Source organism: Numida meleagris, chromosome Z (genome assembly GCF_002078875.1).
Source record: "Numida meleagris isolate 19003 breed g44 Domestic line chromosome Z, NumMel1.0, whole genome shotgun sequence".
In the NCBI taxonomy this organism is placed as follows: Eukaryota; Metazoa; Chordata; class Aves; order Galliformes; family Numididae; genus Numida; species Numida meleagris.
In genome coordinates, this window is record NC_034438.1 from 24,636,237 (window position 1) to 24,654,412 (window position 18,176).

The 18,176-nt window shown below is 41.5% G+C and overlaps 1 long non-coding RNA gene across 2 annotated transcripts in view; it reads right to left on the reverse strand.

Moving 5' to 3' along the window:
• Positions 11,915–18,176, reverse strand: part of LOC110390333 — a 30,229-nt gene continuing 23,967 nt past the window's right edge. For both annotated transcript variants that reach the window (XR_002433704.1, XR_002433703.1), the window contains one exon: positions 11,915–15,723. This is a non-coding gene — a long non-coding RNA (uncharacterized LOC110390333). The remainder of the gene's footprint in view (positions 15,724–18,176) is intronic.

Consider the following 18,176-nt stretch of genomic DNA (forward strand, 5'->3'; position numbering starts at 1 on the left):
CCCATTTGTGTTTATTTGCTCTATCGTAAATTTATAAACAAAATCACCAGCATAATAAACTGAAGTAAATAATTGTAATCAATGTGCAGCTTCAACTGAATTGGGTTGAACAATGTCTTTGATTTAAGTAGTCTGAAATAAGGCAGTGCTTGCTCCCTAGGTAACAAAGAAGTGGATGCAAAGATGACGTAAAGTGAGGTACCATCACCCATTACAGTGTTAGGTTTGCTAGCTGGAAAAGTACAAGTTGTATATAGTTTCTTCTTTATGAAATGCAAATTTTCTAATGAATTATAAATATACCTATTTTTGAAGGTAACTTGAAAGGCTAATCAAGCCTGTAGAAGGTAGTTCTCAAAATCATAGGATCATTCAGGCTAAAGATCATCTAATTCACTCTCTGGGGCAATATGTGCCAATTTTACTGGGTTCAAAGTTTGCTAAAATATAAGTTCTTTAGAACTTCTGTGGGGTTTTTTTGGGGTTTTTTTTTGTTTTTTTTTTTTAACTTTACTGTTAGCAGTGTAGAAGCAAAGTTGATGTCTGTATCATAGTTCAGATTATACAAATGATTAGATAGTGGAGTTGGGGAACAACTTCATTATTTGCCTTTGACTTTACCACCTTTGTTCTTTACACAGGTAGGTCTTTCTTTGCTGAGTCATGATCCATAAATACCTTTCTCCCAGTGAGAAAAGTAACTGAACCTAGCTTATGGAAAAAAAAGTTATCTGATTTGGGCTGCAACTTTTATATTATAGGCAATGATCTGCAGCCTGCTCTCACTTTTCTTTGCCTTAGTAAAGTCCACATTTGCCTTTCTCCTTCTTTCCTCCTCTTCCTCACTCTTCTTGTAAGTTATTTCATAAAATTGAAATGTACATATGTTTGCAGTATCAGATGGTTCACTCTCTCTTTGTTTTGATCAAGATGCCCCACACTGTCCTTTTTCCACCCATCCTGTCCCTTGCTGGCTGCATGGTGGACTATCAGTTCACTTGATCTTCCTGTGCAGGAAGGATGTGAGTGCAGGGCACTAATATTGTTCCTGCTGTCAATACAGGTACAGCCTGCTGCTTTATTAGTGGCTGGAAAAAGCTGCTGAATGTGCTCTAACACGAAAAGTTAAGTGAATAAGAGTAAGAAACAATGTGCTTTAAAGTAAGAAGTGTGGGACATTTGCGCAACTTGTCTCACTAATGAATTTATTAGACTGAACATGGAGTTAGGAGGGTAGATACAGAAGGACAAATGTCTCACTGTGTATTTACTTGATGTTAGAATAAAATATTCTGAAAGGAAACACTAGAATTTAGACACCTAATCTATAATTGTAATTAAAAAACTCTTGGTGCGTTAAACATTTCTGTGGGTACTACATCACTGCTGTGACATTTGAGGAAGAATGTACAACCACGAGAAAAACAGTTTTGGGGCAGCACATGGAGAGCTTAAGTGCCACGTTTGTATTTATGGTGCGACTTCAAATTTTAGTTCAGGGACGGTATCTGTCTGTGTTGTTTTTATAGACCTTGCATAGTTCTCGGTGGTGATAGTTCCCATTTTCATAGAAATGCCACTGCAGAACAGTGTTATCCATTAATGACACAGTAAATCTCTGGAAATACCGTAGCACTGTTTGGTCTCTCAAGCCAATAGCTGAACACTATTCTGCTCCCCTTCTTTCCAAGACTATGAGGCTTTTTGAGTTTCCCATGGCTAAACTACACTAATCCTTAGAGCAGCAGTCCTTTTTAGAATGGGGGAAAAGCAAATAGCCATGCAGCTTTGGACTGGAAATTTTCTCAAGTGAGATAGAAAGGAGCTAGAAGGTGTACTGGAAAGGGAGATGGGGAAAATATGTTTCCTTGCTACAGAACTGCCACATATGCGTCTCAGCAAAGAATGGCTTAAGTGAAAGTACCTATAGCATGGCTGCTGCTGCCATCTCTGATAAAGGTAAGCAAGATTTGTGTTAAGTGTATTTTGAAAAAGAAAATCATTTGAGAGAAAATGCCCAGAGCTTGTGTCAGCTTCTATTCCTGTAAGAAATAGGTACTTACAAAAATATTGAAAATGCACTGCAGCTTGACTGGTTGGTAACTCAGAGTGTTGTGATATTTGCAACAGGAAGGGTGGAAAAAAGAGTCCGTGAATTCTTTGCTCAAGGCAGGTCAATGGTTTTTAATGATATTTTCTCTGTTTTTTCTAGAAACCAATTTAAACGTGCTAATGTGAAAAGCATGTGACTGACTTCTACCTTGCAACTCAAGTGTTTGCTGTAACACATTCGAGTTTTTTTAAAAGTCTCTTCTCTGGGCAACAATTAAGAGACTTTGTTGTGTTTTAATTAAAGGCAGCAGCTTTCCTATTGCTGAGCATTTTTTTTTACTGCTTGAATTTGTTCTCTGAGTCTGAAAGAATGGCAAGTCTAAGCTTTACCCAGGGTGATAAGAAGGAGATTAGAGAGTAAACTGAGATTCTGATGGTGACATTACTACCACCATAGCATAGCAGCTGGGAAATCAGAACTGTATCACTGACAATAAGAGTTAAAGTCATCATTTCTTCAAAAACATAGCAGGGACTGGAAATCATGCAGTTGGAATGACTACATCCAAATATTTTAGTACTAAAATGTTGATGGCTGTAGGAACCAAGACCTCCCCGTACAAGAGAGACCTAGACATACAAAAAGTGTCCGATGGAGGTCTATCAAGATAATGATGGGACTGGTGCATCTATCCTATGAGGAAAGGCTGAGAGATGTGTGACTGCTCAGCTTGGAGAAGGGGAGGCTCTGGGGCATCTCATCAATGTCTAAAAATACCTGAAGGGAGGGTGCAAAGAAAACATTGCCCAGTGCCAGGACAACACAAACTAGAACACAGAAGGTTTCCCCTGAGCACCAGGCAGCACTTCTGTGCTGTGTGGGTGTTGGAGCACTGGCACAGGTTGCCCAGAGGCTGTGGATTCTCTTCCTTGGAGATCTTCAGAAGACGCCTGGACATGGGCCAGGGCAACCTGCTCTGGATGTCTCTGCTCGAGCAGTGTTTGGGCCAGGTGGACCCAGAGGTAACTTCCAACACAAACCATTCTGTGATTCTCTGATTCTCTGAGTAACATAGGTGGATCTGCTCTTTTCTCTGATATTAAAATATTAGCTGTAGACAAAGAATTGCAAGTCCTTGCAAGACACTTAGCAGAAAAGTAGAAGTAGTCTTCCTGCAAGAGTTTCAAAATGGCAGAATTGATGGCATCATGTTTTTATTTTCTCTAAGAGTTACTATACTTCTATGTTTTCTGTGGTTCTCACCTATTAATAATGCAGTCCCAGGTCCTTTGTATCCTTAAGACACCCGTATCAACTAAATTTTGCCTCTCATTTATTCTAAACTGCTCTGGAGTTTGGACCTTGCTTTTCTTCCAGCAATAGCTGTAAGGGCTCTCAATACAATCAATGTGTGGAATGGCTGAATTTCCATTTAATGGGCTTTGGTGGTCATTTGCATGTGCTCAGCTACGCTGGGCCTGAACAGGTACAACACTTAGGAGCTCCCATCACAAAGAGATTACCCAAATTTTATTCTGCCTGTCTTTCAAAGAAAAGTAATCCTTTATTCCTGTACCAAGCAACCTCTTTCTCTTGTCCCAGATTCTGCTTGGTAGCAGAAAAGGTGGAGATATATACTAAAAACCTGTATCAGAAAGATGCATCCGAAGAAGCACAATCATGTACATTATTAGAAAAGGGGAATAAAAGCTGGTTTGGAAATTTCATTTCAGGAAATTGAAGAAATTGATGATTTGGGGACAGAACAGAAATAAAATGCACACAGCTATCATGGCATGCAGCTAGTTGGAGAGTTACTTCTCTGACTGCTGCATTCATTTAAAAAAAAGAAAGAAGAAAATAGAAAAAAAACCAAATTCTTATTTCCAAGCATTTGCTTAACTGGAATGTGAATACCAGCACTTAATGAAGTTTCATCCCCCTTTTGTCAAAATGGAGATATGCTGTGCAAAACCATGAACAAGTTTAGATAGCTTATTATTTGCCAGGAGTCTGTTTCCATATTTCATGTAAGATAGAAAAAAAAATACTAGAGAAATAAATAGAAAAGTATCTGGCTGTCAGCACAGACAACGCATCCACCCAAGGATTGGGCTGCCTCTCAACAAACCAGGCTGGAGCAGGAGTCAGGCTGCTCAGGCAGCAGAGCAAACACTACCTCTTTCACTTCCTTAGAGCCTATCAGGATTACATTTTTTAAAGCCAGTCAGCTAATTGTATTATCTCTGTTGTACTCATTGGATGAAGTTTGTAATCCTGGAATTGTCTCTAGTGACTTTCTTAGGTGAAGATTTATTTAAAATCTCTGTTGGTACATTTTGGGAATAGACACAGTAGGTCTTGCAGTAAATGCCTTGTTCTTACTTGAAATCACGGCAGCCAAATCATGTTCTGTAGTCATAAAGCCACGAAGCACTGAAGAAATGAAAAAATGAGTCATCCTAAAACTAAGTAGTTGTAGCATTTTGCTTCTCTCTGGTCGTTTGGTGGAAAGCTTTATATCCAGTTTCAGCAACCCAAGGCACATCGTAAATATGAATAGCAAGAAGTGAAGCTATTAACATAAACTTACCCAGAGCGCTTACCTGGCAAGTTTTGTTTCAGTCTGTGTGAAAGGAGTTGCTTTTGGTGGCTGGGCATATTACACATCACAGAGGTGCTTCTGGCACTGTCCCCCCTTCCCCATGTAGCACCACTGCCCCTTTCCTTCCCCAGGGCCTCAGAGCCTGCGCTCTCCCCTCTGCTGAGGCACTGCTCTTTGCGGCCAATGGACAACAGGAAGGAAGAGATGGAAGTCTGCAGCTCTAGAAATAATGCTTCAGGCAGTACCTATTAGCACTTAAAGGCTGTTGTAGCTGATAAACACAGCAGAGATATTCCCTTCAGAAATAAGAAGACATTCCTGTGCAGAGATATTCCCTTCAGATGAACATAGAGAGAGATGCTGACTGCAGAAAGTGCATGTTTGATTTGCATTAAGGAAATGTGTTGCACTCCACAAATCCATATGTGTCTCCTTGTTGTTGCAGTTGACCCCACTGATACAGATGAACAATGTGCTGAATGTTTAATAGAAACTGAGTTATAGATAAGTGACTTGACCAGATAAAAGTAAAACAACACCCACAGGGAGGGGAAGGCAGCCAAAAAGAAGTTATATGCCAGTGCTTCTGAGAGATTGAGATATTTGTCTTTTTCTGGCCCCAGGCAAAAAGTAACTTGATCTTAGGCCATAAATGCAGAAAGTGAACAAATCAGCTACTGCAGTATTGCTTAATCTAGCAGACAGAAATATAGCAAAGGTCCAGTGGCTGGAACATGATGCCAGATATTAGCAGTAAAATTCAAATTATTACTCTTTCTCAGCAAGGGAATTTGCCTTTGGTAAAAATTACCTAGGACTATGTTTGATCCTGTGTCATTTTCAGATATTGCTAGTTCAGCTATAACTGAAGGCTTGTTGTGGGAATTACTTCAGTTTCTCATGGTCTGTTCTATGCAGGAGGCAGGTTGCACTTGATCAAGACTTCAGATAAAGTCACGGAATCAACTGAAGAAAAAACAGCTAAATTCAAGTAGGCTTGGAAGTTCCTTATTTTGACCATTGGCCTTTGCATTAATTAGCACCAGTGATGGTGGTTTACATGTGAAAACACTGCTCTTGCTGAAGCGGCTGAAGGCCCTGCTAGTAGGAGCAGATACACCTATTTAACCTGGCTTTTCCTCATGAATTTCATTCTCATCATGAAGGAGAGCAGGCAGTGGAGGGGAAAGTACAACACAAATCGTAACAGCTGCATCATTAAGAAGCCATCAGCTTAACCAAAGGTGTCATGCTGGTGCAGATGCTTTAGATCTCAGAACCCTCAGGTCTCTGGACCCATGGTGCAGACCTATCCATCCATCCATCAGGTTAGTGGTAACTGTGGGCTGTGGGACTCGGAGTACTGGGGCTCAAGGGTCAGTCAAGCCAACAATGCTCCCAGCCTGGGTAGTGGGAAATGTCTGCAGCTTTCACTTCTGATTGCTGGTCCTGCAGTAAAAGCATGCTGTGTGCGAGCCTTCGTGCTACAGCCTTCCTCAACATGACCCCAATTAAGAGCTTTAATGTACATGTTTACAAGGAAAGTTAATGGTCAGTGATTCAAAACCAATCCTGAAAGCCAAGATGAAGATTTCAGTGGGCCGTATATTACTGAGGAACAATATCTGCAAGTAGAAGTTCATGGAGAGTTGCCAGTGCTGCACTCACACCTTGAGTACTCCCTGGTGTAAGGTAACTGCTGCTTCTCCGAGCTGAGTCCTGTGTCAGACTCCAACCTGTTTCTCTTTGCAGTTCCTGGCCTTGGCCAGAGTCTCACTCTTGCCACCAGGTCACTCTAACTATTACAAAAGGGGTTTCCTAAAAGTATATAAGTTGCTCCACAAGTAATGCCTCCTATTTATTTCCATGGAACCTACAACAGATACAAAGTGCCTAATAACACTTTGATAGAGACAATTCTCAGCTACAAAACACTATTTTTCAACAGTCACCAACATTAGCTATGCATTTTTACATAGTGAATAACAAGAGCACCAGCAGAAGTGAGCCCATTGCACAGTGTTTCATCACCTTCCACCCCACTGTGCCCACATCCACTGTTTGGTCTCCATAAACATTCAGCAAGCATCGATGAATGTCAATGGGTGCTATGTTTTATGCAAGGAGGAATTCAATGACACACCTTTGCTTCATGCGCACTTTCGTGTCAGACACCAATTTGTCAGGATCGTCCCTCTGCTGCCATCTGTCACACAGCAACAAAATGTAACAGGATATCAGTGGGAAGGTTCAGCCTCTACTGCCATACCACTAATATTTGCCACTGAAATCATGGGCCAAAATAATAAAATAGGAGGCATTACATTTGGAGCAAGCCTCATATTTCCGAGAAGCCTAATTCTTGCCAGTCACAAAACTGTTTTTCTGTTTGGAAAAAACTGTTCCTGTCCCTGCAGCTCCTGTGACAGGCATATTCTCTATGTAAACACTGGCTTCTCCTTGTTTTCCACTGTTGAGAATGGTCTCTGTTGCAAATCAGTGTTCTTCTAAAAAACTTAAATATTTAATGACTCTGTTTTGCTCTATTACAGCAACAGTAGTGCTCACTGGTAGACCATGATCCTCCAGCTGTATTGCACTGGACACTGGACAGTACAAAACCTTACACTGATGAAATGTTCGTTTCATAACTAAACTGGTAATAAATAAATAAAGAGGTAAACAAAGTGTTTGTAAATACTGCTTTGGGAGCAGAGCTACTTTATGAAGACAACAGTGTCTTCTGGGGCTGGTGGCAGGGCCGGAGGGGTAGGTGCTGGAGGGAGGCCCAAGCAGAGGGAGTTTGGAGAGGCCAGTGGGGGAGGCTGGGGATTGTGAGGAACAAGTGGGACCACTTCTACTGATCTGAACAGCGTGAAGGCTTTCTTTTTTATCATCATGGATTTTGTTGTTTTAGCTTCTGTCAGTGTTTTTCCATTTTAACTTTTATTGCTTTGAAAAATGCAGATTATCTAAGATGACCTCCAGTTTAAGATCCGGGTTAATGCAATAATAGCATGCTTGAGGCCTTATCTCCTTCCTAGATATGTATCTAAAGAAATAGCAACTTCTGAGGTCCTGAATTTAGCCAAAACGATTTTGTATGTGTTGAATTCATCATTCTTAAATGAGCCACAGAAGAAACAGTATTACTTCCCCATCCCATAACAAAGAGGTAAATTCATGTGGTTCTGTGCTGTGGACACTGCAAGTAACCAAGTATGTGATGAAAACGTGAGTGGCACTGTTATCTGAAACCCGGGAAGAAAGCTCTCTAACTCTGATGTGATGTTAGAAAGCCAACATTCCTTTATTCCTCACAGTATACACCAGGCAACTTGATAAACCAAGCGTGCACTCTCCAAGTTCAAGTTCTACACTTAAAAAGTTAAGATGTGCATACAAAATACATTGGCAGACATGCTCGTTCTTTTCCAATAACTCATTGATATATGCCAATGTCTTTCTGGGCATGAGTGGTAGGGGCCTCTGGTGGTCGTAGAGCGCTTGCTTCCTCCTCATTTTTCCATCATCAGCTTCACCACGTTGACTTTTGCCCAACCTTTAACTGGTATTCCCAAATTTATCACTTTTCCATTGCTTGTTATGCCGTAATGAGCAACTTTCTGTCCTGGTGCACTATAACCCAAAACAACATATGTGAAATTCAAGGAAAAAGTCCTCGCACCTGGTGGATGCAAAGATAAAAGTAAAGTAGTCTACTGTGACTCCAGCACTCCTGTGAAGCAGGATTGTTGAGAAAAACAAGGCTGTTCACACACCAAGCACAGCTAGACTGCAAAGTTTTACAACTACTACTCACTGATTCCTTTTGCTAAACTAATATCTTGGTCCTTAAACTAGCATACTGATCCCTATTGCTAAACCAGCCTATATCAACACCATAAAGAAGAGACACAGCATCACAGATGCACATATCCCTGGGAAAAAAATTAAAAATTAAAAGCATGAGGAAGTGAGTTTTGTGTGGGTTCTGTTATGACAAAGCCATTTAAATAATGTCAGTTGGATGTTAGTTACATTTTGAGTTGAAGAAAAGCTCGCTCTAAGCTTGGTATTGAATTACTGTGAGGATTTGCATGATTTGCCAGTAAACTTGACAGAAAATGTCTGTTGAAACTGCTGTTTTACAGAATACTGTATTTATGATTGAGTTATTTCCTCTGCAACCATATTGACTTTTCCTTTGGGGAGAGCAAAGGGAAGCTTTAAACATTCTCTTTGTTGTTTCTTGAATATGTGAACTTTCAGACAGAACATTTTCTCAGTTTTTAGTGACCTCTAGTCACTGCCATGTGTAGTGTAATATTGGAACTGATGAGTTCCTAAACAGTCTGAACAGGAGTGCTAATGAAAGCTATGCAAAGAAATCTCAATGCAGAATCTTACCAAATGCTACTAATAATTCTTCAAATACCCTCCAAAACTTGTTATTTCTTCTTCTATCTTCTTCTGTTCATTTTCCCCTTCATGCTTGTCCTGTGTGGCACCCTTTTCAGAATCTGCATATGAATGGATTACTCAGATATGTACTGTGCTTGGCAGGGGAGAGGAAAACCTCCCTGTCATAGTTTTCAAACCTGTGGTTTAAGATGAGTAAGAAAGCGATATATGAACAGGAGTTGGGAGTTTTGACTTGCCCACCCACTCAGCACACGCAGGACCAGAGTACTCAGACTGTGTACTGAAATTCAGAGATTCAGTGTCAGCTTTAGTATAAAAAGAATGCAGGACTCTTGCAAAGCAAGCTAGCAACAAATGATAAACAAGCATGGTACCTCTAATAGGAAGTAAGCCCCTGGCAAACACTTTGTAGGTCTGCATGAGTGTTCATGCCTCCTTATTACCTCTCTCTCATGAATAAACATTTGAGGTACTGGTTGGCACACAGTGTTTCAGTCAGCACCTGTATGGTGCATGATACAGCAGTTACCAATGTCCTACTTATTTCTGGATGCAGAAAGTTGGTATCGGTTCAATAATTCATGAAAATGAATCATGTTTTTTTTTCCGTTATCTTTGCAAATGTCTGCAGCATACATCAGCCCAGAAAGGTCACTCTGAGGATCCTTCTCTGATTGCTCTAAACCAGCTTCCTCCCACAATATTAATAGGAAAAAAACTCTGATCGGTGTGTTCTGATGGGTAGTATAGGTGGGTATAAACAGTCGGATGTGACAATCCCTCTATATATGTGCATCTGTGTGTGTTTTTGCTGTGATCTCACAGATCTGATTAGGGCCTTTCTGTCCTTATTTGACCTGTCCATTGTTTATTTGGTACTTTTTTTTCTTTCTAGCAATAACCAAGAAGCCCGCAATCTGTTCTTGTGCTTGTGAGCACAGGGCAGCAAGCAGTGGACTTTGATAAGGCTGAGCTTGGCTAGAATAAACATTATTTTATCCTTCAGCATCTAGAGTGCAGCAGAACTGAGGAATATGAAGTGGATCAGGGAATGCAACTAAGACAGCAAATGCATTAAATCCTTCTAGAGATGCTTGCACCACATGGGCAAATCCCATAGACTGCCTTTAGACATCTAATTAGTTTATAACCAAAATAATTTCCTAATGGAAATTTGCTCATTACCTTTCCATAATAGCTTACTTTCAGCTATCTCATATATACTTCCTATAAGTGCTATCTGTGTTTTCGTAAGCTAGAAGGTACGACTCCTTATCCTGTCCCAAGGATCTGCTCACAGAGGAGCTCATTGTGCTCTGCAGATGTGTGTTGTAACTACAGGGGGGTTGTTGGTCTTCCGCCTGCAAGCCAGCTGTGCCTTGTATTCCTTTAGACATTCCAGCCATCAGAGATGAGTATTAAGAAAGGCAAGGATTACAAAAAGGGAAGGGGTGCAACAAGTCCGGAGGAGCTCAACCATCATTATGCCCATTAAGTTCTGTAGTTGTAAATGTTTGCAACTGAGAAACCCTTTTCCTCAGGAGAGGAAGGTTATCTTTTGTAGTCCATTGGAACAAAGAGGAACAATTTAGGAGAGATAGTAATTTAGAGAAATAACAACTCTGTGGTTTAGAGTTTGTTGGAAAAAGATTAAAATGAAGAATGTCTGAGGAAAGTCAGTGCTATAACTGTGGCACAGGAGAGCTTTTACAGAGCAAGGGATTTTGAGATGTCCTAATTTGCAATGCTAAAGCAATCTCTTTGGTCCAAAGCTAACTTTTCCTTTCCATGCAGGTTATGTGTCTATTTGCTGGTGAAACCAGAACTTCCTATTTTGGGAATACCATGACTGCGGGTCTTCAGAGCAAGAGCAGTTCAGTACATGTAAATAAACGTTGTAGGGAACATAGCCTGACTTAATGTTGAGCTAATAAATGATAACCAAATAATGTCTGATCCTGGGCTTTTCACAAGTTCCATCCAAGGGATGGAACACCTTCCCTGCAAGTCCAGACTGAGAGAGTTGGGGCTGTTCAGCCTGGAGAAGAGAAGGCTGCGGGGAAACCTGAGGGCGCCTGTCAGTAGCTAAAGGGGAGCTGTAGGAAAGAAAGGGACAGACGCTTTAGCAGGGACTGTGGCAACAGGAGAAGGGAAATGGTTTCAAACTAAAAGGGGAAATTTAGATTGGGTATAAGGAAAAAAACCTTTTACAGCGAGGGTGGTGAGGCACTGGAACAGGCTGCCCGTAGAGACGGTGGATGCCTTGTCACTGAAGGCACTCAAGGTCAGGCTGGACAGGGCTCTGAGCACCTGGTCTAGCTGTGGATCTCCCTGTTCACTGCAGGGGAGTTGGACTAGGTGGCCTTTAAGGGTCCTTCTTGAGTCTTAGAGATGTTTCCTGATCGACTGTCTTATGGTATCAGTGATTTTCCAGCTAACATTTGTGGGTAGTACCACTTTTTATCATCTACAAAACAATACGCCTGGAAAATTTCCACTGGAAAATGGCAAACTCTAGCAACTGAATACAACGTATCTTATTGAATAAACCTTTTTTTTTTTTTCTTTTTTGTTGCTTAATAAAATGTGTTTTGTGTTTGCTACTGCCAAGTGGTCTCTCATGCACCAAAGTTAGGAGCTGGTTGCTGCAAGCATGCAGAGTGTGGCCTAGAGTTCAGGCAATGGCATTTGTTGTTGGGCCAATAAGCAGGACAACCACAGTGCAAATAAATCTTAAAAAAATTTCTGTACTGAATGCAAGCAAGGAAATACATACAAACAGTAAGAGGAATGAGAAACACCAGAAAGTTTTATTTTCTGAAAATTGCTGACTTCAGTTTCGCACGTAAGGTTCTCGTGAGTTTCATGCGAGGAGGAAGCTGTGACATATATCCTTTGGGTAGTTTTTCTATCCAGAAGCTGCCAACAGCAGAATTTGCAGCAAAAAAATATATAATTCAGTTCATGTGCTGTCTTCTGCAGCAGCAGCAGAACAAATGCATCATAGAGCAGTTTACTGACTTAGCAAGCCCAATGCTCCACGTCACTCTTCATCTCAGACAGCCTTGATATGAAAAGCTATTTGGAAAATTCCCTGAAAAGCAATGTCTCTTCCTTTGTGCAAGGAAAGGATACTTACCACACCTTCCTGAAATGCTTAGTAATCAGAGCTGCTGAAAGATTGGTTTAGGCTCCGCCTTAATGTAGAGAATAGACAGTAAAGGTCACTTAATGTTCTTTATGCTGCAGTAATAGCTTTATTCCTTGCTGGTAGATCGTGATTGCTCCAGAAGGGTCTTTGGAGCCTCAGTCTCATCTAGCAGTCTCTTCAGCCGCTGACCTTTAGAGCAGTGAGTCAGCTAGCGACACACAATTCAGAACAAGCACAGACTTCCTTTGAACAAAATCACCACCTTTGCTTTTGTGAGCAACAGAGCTTCATGAAGGACAAAACCCAACCAGCCTGCCGTGGGACTGGGCACCTGGGGCACTTCTTCTGCGCAGTGAGCGTGTGACCTGCAGACTATCTGTGTGGTTTCTACAGCAGCTCGGGGGGCAGCTCTGTGGCTGCAAGGTTTGTGACGAGAGAAAGAGGTGCAGCCTCCTGAGTTCTCAACCACTGTTCTGGCAGCACTTGGTGATTTCTAGGAGACATCTTGATCAAATACAAGACTTACAGTCAGGAAAAATGGTTTCAGAGGGAAGAGTCTCATGCAACCTTCCTCAATTTGTGATGCTGGGCATTTTGTGTAGGCAAGGTGCAGTGAACACAGTACTGGGAGCTGGCAGTGAGATGCAATCCCTGCCACTCATTTGCATTAGCTGTTGTACAAACAAACAAACATTAAGCTCCAGCTTTTAATGTCCATTTGTTTCATATACAGGCTATTAAGATATTGCTTAGAGCATTTTCAGGACACTGATTTGCAGGAGATAACTACTGGCCTAGGAAAATCTTCCCATTCTGTGTAATCCATCCCCCAGTAATTAGCTCTTCTGACAAATGAACCTGCTCATAATCCTGCCAGAGCAGAGGTAAGAAAAATATGATTAATTTAATGAAAAATTAAATTAAAAATAGAACAGGGTGCTGCAATGTGGCCCAGCTAGTCATGCACATTTATAAGCACAAAGAAGATTTCTGTGAAACGACATGAAAATTCCACGTATTTGCAGCAGCTCTCCTGTTTTCCAACACAGAAACCCATTCATTATGTTTGGGAGGAGTACTATTTCGCTTTTTTTTTTTCTGCTGAGGTCAGAAGACAGCAATCCTCCGCCGTGTTGCCAGTGGTTGGTAGTGACAATCAGGAACGAGTATGATGCACCAAAGAGACAGAAAGGTGTTATCTCTGGTGAGGGTAAAAAGCACTAGGAAGATGCTGCTCAGTTCAGCTATCAATGACCCTTTAAAAGCAATGCAAATGATGTAAAATAGGGCTGTGTTCAATTGGGATAACCAGGCGAATATAAGGGGTAGGTTATAGCCAGGAGATGAGTGAGATTCAAGCAAGCTGGTATCTGTAAGAAAAATGATTCGAAGCTCAGGACTGAGTTGATCTGGCAAAGAACAAGGCAAAGGGAGCAAAGTAAGAGCAAAACTAGAGACAGAAATGGGTAGCAGTAGGGAAAAGCTGGAAAACAGGGCTTGCTATCTGGGTCGTATGCACACAAGGAGCACATTAGAGAATGACTGATACCTCTTTAGAAATTGAAGAAGCCCAGTTTTCATTATACAGTCGAGTTAGACTGGATTTCTGTATATAAATTTGTGCTCAGCAACCTGACGTACGGAATCAGTCTCTATAACCCATATAAGGTTATAAAGCAGGTATGTTTGTAACAGCAAGGGGGATATCTCCTCCTAACTCACACACCAAGCAAGGCAGAGAGTACAGATTTATAGGCATAGCATGTACATAGTCATCACATTTCCAAGAAGTTTGTTACATATAAATCGGATGTCCCCCCTCTTCTAAGCATGCGTCCTAGAATGTGGGGAGGGTCTCGGGGCCCATCTGATGTTAGCTGGATGAACCTTTAGGGGGTTGCACTGTGTCACAACAGCAATTCTGCCTCCTTATCTTCACGGGACTTCCCATTGAGTTGCAGCCAGCAAATCTGCTTATCTTCACTGGACCCTCCATTGTGTTGTAAACAGCAACCCTACCGTCCATTGTGTTTTCAACTTTGCCTCCTTATCTTCACGGACCCCCTACCCCCTGAGTTGTAAACAGCAGCTCTACTTATCTTCACTTGTCTTCAAGAACTTCGCATTTCTATGGCTTCCTAAAGTTTACACAAGCTATGAGGCCTAGTTTTTAACAAAGATACAGTTTCCTTGATTCAAACCTGTGGTTTTGCCTCTTACAATTATTTTTATTGCTACCCAGAAACCTCTTCTGCAGGTGAGGCTTTCTGTCATTGCAGCAGACCATGGTCTTTGTTTCTGGAAAGTGGAACAAAAGATTGGATTCCATCGGGCTCTCATCCACTGTCCCCTGCAAAAAGTGGCTTGGGCTCTATATGGTGCCTGAGAAGGTCAGGAGACCCAAATATCTGTGTGTAACTTGAAATAGAAAAATCCTCTAGTGCATGGCACCTAAGTGTGCTTCCAGGTTGGTGGCTAAAAGCATCCTATGGAATAAGTTGCAGAATAATCTGCTGTAAGATTTAATTTTGTTTTCTATTATTGAAAGAAGTGTAACCACTGTCTGGGACAGAGCGTTGGCTGCAGGAAAAAATTCTTATAATCTCTGTTTTGTCATACCCTGAACAAAGATAGTGTTCTGTAAGAGCCACAGTAAGGAATACAGGTGAGGCACTAGTAATGCTAAAGATGCTGTCCTCTGAAGGGATGTATCTGCTTTTATCCATGGCTTCACAAGCAAGTCCCATAGTGGTATAGAGGGGTATGGACACTGCAAACCTGCAGACTGGAGGGGATGTTTCTGCATATTCCCCATGAGAGTTTGGGTTGCTTAGCTCCTTTGAGGGGTTGCTGATGTCTCACAGCTTCAAATACTGCACTTTTGATTCTTCTAGTCAATGAAGGTGCTCAAAAATACTTCAGTAGGAGCTATACATATACAGTGTGGCAGGATGCAGCCTTCTGTGCTTGGTTGTTTTCAGTGGTGAGTATTTGTCCTTTCAGATAAGCATTGTTTCCATTTGGAGCTAGCAGCAGTAGGAAAGGGACTGAACTCTTTGTGTTTTACAGGGTGAAGAAAGCAGCACAAATAGGAGAACAGAAAAGACGAGGCACAGGGGCTTTGGCCTGAACTTGTTGGGTTCATCTTACTGCAAGCTGAGCAGCAAAATCATAGTAAATCCTGAGCTCGTGTTGCCAGGAGTACTCTCCCTTTTCAGCCATGGATGACTGATTCAAGGATGATGTGGGGAGAAGAGCAGCAGGCAGAAGAGTTTGCTTGGATGCCTCATTCAGGTGGGTACATAGGACTGTCAACCCTATTGTGTAGGCAGTGCTGTTGAGGGCTGGGGAGGGTCTCTCTTCTCTCCAGCCCCCAGTGCTGGTAGGAGCTCCTCGATGATTAAGGAGCAGGGTCTGTGTCTCTCTTCTTTGCTGAACTTTGTGCTTTGGGTCAGCATGGCATGGTGCCAAACTTGGTGAGCTCAGAGGCTGAAATGCAAGAAAAGAGATAAGGATGAGCATTTGCATCACGTCTTGAGGAGCAAGCTCTTCAAAGATACCCCACAATGGAAAAACTTCCTGCTTTCAGAATTAACCTCCAGTGGGAAAATAAAACATTTGCAAAAGGTTCTCTTGCAGACTTTCCCTCAAAGAGTGGAGCCACATCTGTAACCAGATGTCTGTCCTCCTTCCTGATGGTAATAATTCTTTGTATCTCTTCTGTGCCCCCCTCTTCGCCTTTCTCTTCTCTAGTGTGTCAAAAAGACTCAACTATTTTTAAACTTCTTTCTTCACATCTGGTTTTGCTGCATCCCAGATAGCAGAAATCTCCTTCACAGCACATTTCTTCCATGAAGTCCTGATCATCTCTTCAGGCAATAAATCTCCCAGAACCTTCAAAAGGTTGTCACTGCCTGCCACAACATTCATAAGCTCTTGCTGCTGACTATATCCTCTTTTCCTAGCAAAACCTTTCCTGCTGCAGTGTTTGCTATTGCCACTCACCAAATAATAGTTTAATGTATGGTCTTGTGGTTCATGCAGATGTGAGCTGGCTTTACTTGTGAATTAGCTGAAGAGAAAATGGTAATTCTGATTCTATTTTATGTCAAATAAATCTGCAGTAGCTCTTTTTAGTCTAGTGGATCTACTTTCTTTTTAGATGGATGGAGAGAAAAACTTGGCCAAAATAAGTTAATTCTGTGGCAAGTGATCTTCTGTAAGACTGAGGAGCACAAAATGCGGCAGCTTGATCATAATCGCATTGAACATAAATAGTACATACATAAATACATATAAAATAACTTGGAAAATTCATAATCTCCTTATGGATACCAGAGGGTAAAAAAATCACAAGAGGTTATTTTCATTTGTGTGTATGTTGTAGAAGGAATGCTAAGAACTAAGTAGAATCAAGAAGGAACTAGCTGACTGTAAAATATAGAAGGGGAAAATCAATAGATCAGGTTATCACTTAGGCATTTCCAGCTTGTGTCCTATTAAAAGCCCAGACTGTCCATTTGGCAGAACATGAAACTTAAGCCTGTGTATGAATGTGAGGAGTTCTGTCCATGGAGATGTAACTACGAGTTGCAATCAATCAGCTGTGAGTAGTGCAGACAAATTGTTTTCCAGACAAACGTTTTGCAGACTTGTCTGAATGCTGCATAGTGAGAATCACCAGCAATGTCAAGGGTTCAGAAACCCAGTCTTTGTGCACTGTTTGATGCCAGAGCTTTTGCTAGCTGTTTGCAAGACCCAAGAGAGTGCTGGAACTGGGTATGGAAATAGAAAATGAGGATATAGAAATTCTCAGTCTCTGGAAATTGCATATCTTCCTGTTTAAACTTCTGAAATACATTTTACTCTTTATCAGGAACAAAGTTCATTATCACACTCAGTCTCAGACAATTGTCAATGGGGAAAATACTAATTACTTACAACTCCTGAATATAACGAGCTTTTTATTGAGGGCAGTTTTTTGTTGTGGCAGTGAACTCCATGCTCAGAGGAGTTCTGCATTTAGCTGCCTCCCTGAGGTCCTGTCTGACTTCTCTGGAAGCTGTGATAACATTAATTGATCAAAGGAAAAAGTACAACAAAATCCTCCTTGCTCTGTGGCTGCATTCAGTGGGAGGCCATTAAAGTGAGCAGAATACATCTGCTGGATTTCACCCTTTGCTGGCAGGCCTTTCTGTGTAGCGCTAAACTGATCTGTATGCATCATGATCTTGAACAAGTCACAAGGCAGGTAGAAACTGAACAGAAAGGAGAGAAAGTACATTCCAAACTTCAGCTTGTGGCTCAGGACACACGCAGCAACAGTGGCAAAATTAGTCAGGTCTTGAAGTTCTGCAACACTGGGACCCCATATTTTCTGACAACTCTGCTGACCAGGATACGTGAAGAGAACATGGCTAGTGGCAGTCAAGTCAAATAAAGAAATGGCTCAGGGCTGCAAAATGTCTTAGATTCTGTTTGGCCTGTACCACATAGTTGGTATGCTGGGCTGATTGTGCTGCTTCTGCCAAGGGGTTGAGATGCTCACAGCTTGCTACTTCCAGTGGTAGCACTCATTTTCCCAAACTCCCCCCACAGATGATTGTAAAGGAATAGGAAGATTATCTCTACATAATCCTTTTCCACTTTTTCCTTTCCTGGGTGGGCAGCAGTAGGGCCACAGTCAGAAAATTCTTGATGTGGCTCTGCAGAAAAAATCTGTAGTGCTGGTTCTCCTGGGCAAGAACAAATTTTTGCCCTCTGAAGGTGAAAGAAGAAAGAAAGAGAGAAAGAAAGAAAGAAAGAGAGAAAGAAAGAGAGAAAGAAAGAGAGAAAGAAAGAAAGAGAGAAAGAAAGAAAGAAAGAGAGAAAGAAAGAGAGAAAGAAAGAGAGAAAGAAAGAAAGAAAGAAAGAAAGAAAGAAAGAAAGAAAGAGAGAAAGAA